Below are 6,041 nucleotides of genomic sequence, written 5' to 3' on the forward strand. Positions count from 1 at the left end.
GGAAAACAGAAAAGGCTCCCAGCTTTCTGAGCTCTTCTTCAGGTAGGTGTCTCAGGATGACCTTACCCATTGAGTCTTCCTTCTTTCTAGGTAGCTCTGTGTAAAGCCAACTTCAGTGACAGTGACAAGCAGAGCTCACAAACACAAAGGGTCATGGTCCTTGGTAGCATTGTTTGAGTTGCTGGATCAAGTCTCACCTTTAGTCACTATTCCTCTGAACTTCTCACCTCCCTGAGGTAGTAAATTCCTTCCATGGTTAAAGCTGGAATCGGTCTTTCTAACCTTTCAATGGGAAAAGTTCTAATGCATACACCTGTCTGTTCTTTCCCCAAGCATCTGAGGAATTCTCCTGGCCTGCCCTTGTTTGTTAGGAGACCAATACATTTTCCTGAAAAATGTGTAAAACAATTTAAGGCAGGAAGAGAGCTTGAGGAGGAGTCTAAAAAGAGAAAAGCAGTTGTCCCCAAAGTCTCTGTGACTGAGAGGGCAGATTCAATCATTCAAAAAAATGTATTGAGTGCCTACTGTGTGCTGGGCAGTATTCACTATGAATCAAGTTACTGTTCTCCCCTAGCCAGCATCCTGGAAGGGGCAGGAACAGAAGACACAATACACAGATGAATCAATAAACAAAGGGATTGGGTAGTGACAGTGCTACTCAGAGAATCACAATAAGCTGGTGGCACTTTAGACCTGGTCAAATAGGGTGGATCCCACTGAAGGCAGCCAGAAGGCACAGAGCAGCTATCAGAGGACTCGAAGCAATAAATGGGAGCAGGGAGATTTGGGAAGAAAACCAGAATTCAAAATACTACCAGACTGCTGGAATTTCCCATTTTCCTTCCTCTGATATCTCTGGGCCTGGGCGCAGAGACAGCATAGAACAGGGAACTGCACAGGAGGAAGACAAAAACATCTCCAGAAGAAGCCCTTGATTGCTGGTCTGGAATGGGAAAGGGCCCCAACAGTCAGAGAGAATATAGAAAACCCCTGTTTATTTGTGTGTTTTCTATCTTTCCTGCCCAGCCCTCAGGCAGTCAGTGACAGCACAATAGCAGTGGCAGTGGCAGCCAGACAACGACCAGAGCACTGAGGGAGGGAATCTTTCGATCTGCCCAAGGAATTGCAGAGCTAAGACCACAGGGGGGAAATCCCTGTTGCTTTTTTTCTCTCCCTCTCTCTATGTATCATGTTGCTTTTTGGCAGAGTGGGAAAACAAAAACCCTGATTTTTTAGCCAAAAAACCAAGGTGAGTTTAGAGGGAATAGTGTCTCCTGGAAAGTGTTGGGGAGCCTATAGAGGGGAGAGGCTAAAGAAAGTGACCCTGTAAAGTAGTATATGAATGTCTGAACTTACCCTAAAGCTGACCCTATGCAGCATAGCAAAGGATTTTAGAACTGAACTTCCAGATACAAGACTAACACACAAACCAAACAGATTGGAATAGCCCCATGAAGTCTTAAAAATCTAAACTGACATTGTTTAGTGGTTATTGCCCAGAAAAGGCAGACAGAAACTTGCAACCTGAACTTAACCAAGTCATTGTCTGATTTTTAAAAAAATCAACATTTTCATAGGATTTAAACAAGTCCCTTAACAAGTCTCATAACAATATGCAAAATGCCCAGGGTACAATTCAAAATTACTCCATATCTGGAAACCCAGTGACAGACTCAGCGTCTGTCAAGGAAAAAGATAAAAAGACAATCAAGGGACAACAACTCTGAGATGACATAGTTGGACTTGAGACATTAAAGCAGCTGATATAATCATGATCCAGGAAATAAGGGCAAATATCCTTGGAATGAATAGAAAGATGGTCTAATCAGAGAGCTGGTGATGCAAAAGAAACGAGTTAAAGTTTTAGAAATAAAAAATATAATAACCAAATGAAAACAGTCATTGAATGGACTCAATAACAGAATGTAAATGACAGAGGGTCAATAAACTTTAAAATAATTAAATAGATCCATATAGGTAGATTGATATAAATTTATCTATGGGTCAATATAAATTATCTAGCTGAAAAACAGAAAGAAAATAGATTGAAAAATAAATCCTCAGAAACTTGTTCAACCATACCAAAAGGTCCTTCTTGTCATCAGTCTCAGTAGGGGAGAGAAAGAGTATAATACAGAAAAAATCTTTTAAAGAAATAATGGTTAAAAACTGTTTAAATTTATGAAAGACATAAAGTTACAGATTCAAGTAGCTCAGTGGGCACCAAACAAGATAAGCTCAGGGAAATCCATTCCCACCCATATCATAAACTACTAACTGTAAAGACAAAGAATCCTGAAAGCCAGGGAGAAATAATGCATCAAATATAGGGGACTATATTTGAATGACTGTGAGTTTCTCATCAGAAACCAGAGGTCAGAAGGCAGTAGAACATTTTTAAAGTGCTGAGAAAAAGGGGGAATAAAACCTGTCAACGCAGAATTCTATATTCTGTAAAAATATCCTCGAGGAATAAAAGTGAAATAAAGACAGTGTCAGATTGTGCTTGCTTAGGCAGCACATATATACTAAAATTGGGATGATGCTGTGAAGGGTAGCCTGGCCCCTGCACAAAGGTGACACACAAATTCATGAAGCATTTCATATTTTATCATGTACAACATGGTGACTATAGCTGCATTGCATATTTGAAAGTTGCTAAGAGTCCTCATGACAAAAAACTCTGTAACTGCGTGGTGAGCATTTCATAATATATACAAATCTTGAATAATTATGTTGAAACTAATAATTATTATGAAACTAGTATAATGTTATAAGTCAATTATACCTCAATAAAAATAAAAGACATTCTCAGATGAAAAACTAAGAATTTATTATCAACAAACTTGCTCTAAAGAAATACTTATGGGAGCTCTTCAGACAGAAAGGATATGATACTGGAGGGAAAGCTGGAACATTAGAAATGTAGGAACAGCAACAGAAATAGTAAATATCTGGGTAAGTGTAATAGATTATTTTTCTCTTAATTTATTTAAAATAGACATGATGGTTGAAAGCAAAAATTATTACATTGTTGGTTGGGTTCTCAATTTATGTATATTTAATACATACAGCAACTACATCTGGAAAGCAGGAGGGTAAAGGGACACATATGGTCATAAGGTTTCTACATTCCATCTGAAGTGGCAAAATATTAATTCTGAGTAGACTGAGAAGTTAACTATGTATATTGTAACTCCTAGAGCAGCTTCTAAACAATGCAAAGGGACATAATCAAAAATGCAATAGATGAATTAAAATGGAACACTAAAAATATTCCAAAAATCCAAAAGAATGAAGGAAAGAGGAAACAAAAAAATGAAACAGCAAATAAACAAAAATTTTAAAATGGTACACCTAAATCTAAACATATCAATAATTACATGAAATGTAAACATATCAATTAAAGGCAGCAAATTTCAGGAGGATTGGTTGGAGGGAGGGAAGGAGAGACCCAACTATATTATAACCACAAAATAAACATTATCAATATAGTTATGTGGGTAAGTTAAATGTAAAAGGGTGGAAAAACACATACCTGGCAAACACCAAGTATGATAATATACATGCAAACATCAACTATAAACAATGCAACTTGACTATGTTTTTGCTGGGACTATAAATGATTTAACAACTTTGTAAGCTTGTTTGACATTATCTGTGAAAAACACATACCATGTCACCCAGAGTCCCCCTCCTAAGATATCCCCAATAGAAATGTACGCACAGATGCACCAAAGGACTTGTTCTGGAATGTTCATAGCCATGTTATAACACCAAATTGAAAGAACTCAAGTTTCCATAAACAACTGAATGGATAAAGTATAGTATATCCACACAATGGAGTACTATGCCGCAATTGTAACTGAAGCAACCCACAACAACATGGATGAGTTTTGCAGCCATGATGTTGCATGAGAGAAGCCAGACAGAAAGGAATCCACTCAGACACAGACAAAACCAGCCTCTTGGGTTGAACATCAGGAGAGCAGGTGTTTTTGAAGGAAGGTGGGAGAGATGATTAGAAGGAGATTGGAATTGTTCTATGTCTTGATCTAGGCGGTAGTTTTATGGTTTATATGTCTTGTGCACTTTTTTGTAAGTGTATTGTAAATCAATAAACTTTGGAAAATTTTTTTGAAATTTAAAGATTAGCATGGAAGTATTTACAGAAGAGGTGCTTATCTTGCTGCAAGAATAAAGAAAGCCAGAAGAGAAGTGATTTGAGGATTAGAATTTGGTAAACAAGTACTTATGAAGCATTTGCCATGAGCCAGAAATATCCCACTGGTTTTTCATATATATCATCTCATTTAACCTGTTCCAATCAACAAATGAGAAAATGCAGACAATGATGGTGATCAAGTACAGTTCAAATGATGTCCAGGATTAATTCTAATTCTCAGTGCCATGAGGTAGAAACCAGGGCCTCATAACAGTTTCTGACCTTGTGTCCTAGGGCATCCATACCCCAGCCACTGAGATACATTGATTGTCCTGGAAGGCAAAGATGTTCCTATAGCTCTAACTTGCATCCCTTCTGGAAGCTTGCTGGCTGCAGTGCCATGTGAATTATATGGTTTTCTTATAAATAGCCTAAGGAGAGTGTGCTATACTTTGTTGCATATAATAAAACCATCACTTGGTTAACTATAAACATTTAAAATATGCCAAGTTTTTTATAACCTTGCTTTGTGACATCTTCATTTCTTAATACATTTAGTGCCTCAGAAGGTGAAAGGGGCTCAGGCCCTGCCAGCCTCTCCGTGGCATTCCCTCTGCTTCATGGACGAGAGATGAGCCTGAGGAAGGCTTTCCTTTTTGCTTTCCCTTCAGCTGTTCCCAATGTGCGATGTTGTCAGAGGTCAAGTCAACAGACCCTATAGACTATAAGGGTCGCACAGGGTTTCTTGCAACATTCAGGGGAGGAGGCAAGGGTGGGATTCCTGGCTACTGCCTTCTTTGGGTTGATTGTGCAAACAAGGTGAGGCCGATGGCAGGTGGCCCTGGGCTTCACGTCCTCCCTGGGTCTCCACAGGCCTGGGAGAGAGGTAGCACCAGACTGTTTTGGGGTTCACTCAGTGGGTCCATTGTCTCTCTTTACAAGGCTCTTGCTTCACGCTTTGTTTTTTCTAAAGCACCCTCCCCTGACTCTCCCTAGGCCAATCAAAGGCCCACCCATCTGTGCCAGGGTGGGCAGGCCTGCTCTCTTGTGGAGGACACGTAATTACCCCAGCACATGAGGCAGTCCTCCCCAAACCCCTCTATACCAAGGACAGAGAGGCTGAGGCATGAAGGCAGGGAGAAGGGACCCAACCCCAAGCAACCCAGCAAACTTTGGGTTCAGGACTTGCAGCAGGCAGTGGATTCTAAGGTAAAAAGGAAAGGACTCGTCTCCAGGACCAATCTATCGTGTGAAAAAAGCTGCCTGGCCGCTGGGTCACAGTCCCAGTGCTGGGCCAACAGGCAGAAGGGAGGCAGGAAGGAAATGCTTGGCCTGAAGCCTAGCTCCTGGTGGCACTGGCTGAGGGGCCAGGGTGGGGCGGGAGGAGAGGTGTGGCTTGGGACAGCACTCAGCCAGCTGGGCCCTGCTCAGTTGCCTGCTGAGGTAGATTTCTCCCACAGGCTGGTCTCTTCCATCTACTGTGTTAGGAAAAAAGGAGAAGAGGATCAAGAAGAGGGTGCAGAGAAAGAAGGAAGCACCAAGTCCAGGAGGACAGGAGCTGGAAGTGAGGACTGCTTCTCTCTGGTTGGAGGCTGAGGGTGGCCTCCAGGGGTGGAGAAGGAGGGAGCTAAGCAACAGGTGCAGATAGATGTGAGACTCGGCATGTCAGTGACCAGCACCATGTGCTTGACTCGACTTAGCAGATTCTTGGTCTCCACACCTGGGAAAGGGCTAACTAGCTATGTGCAGCAGTGTGGGGAGCATCAGAGTGGACTGCAGGTTGCTTGGCTCATAGTAGGTCGTAAATAAATGGTCTTCGTCATGGCAAAGGCCATAGCCTATACTCTGGCACAGGATTGGGAGTGGTGGCTGTGGC

At 41.4% G+C, this 6,041-nt stretch overlaps 1 non-coding gene across 1 annotated transcript; it reads left to right on the forward strand.

Moving 5' to 3' along the window:
- Positions 1 to 2,502: 2,502 nt before the first annotated feature.
- LOC150006499 (U6 spliceosomal RNA) lies at positions 2,503 to 2,611 on the forward strand. The gene has a single exon (XR_016512084.1). It is a non-coding gene; the product is annotated as a U6 spliceosomal RNA (small nuclear RNA).
- Positions 2,612 to 6,041: the final 3,430 nt, after the last annotated feature.

The sequence above is a fragment of the Furipterus horrens genome, unplaced genomic scaffold (assembly GCF_987537825.1).
Source record: "Furipterus horrens unplaced genomic scaffold, mFurHor1.1.pri manual_scaffold_6, whole genome shotgun sequence".
NCBI lineage: Eukaryota > Metazoa > Chordata > Mammalia > Chiroptera > Furipteridae > Furipterus > Furipterus horrens.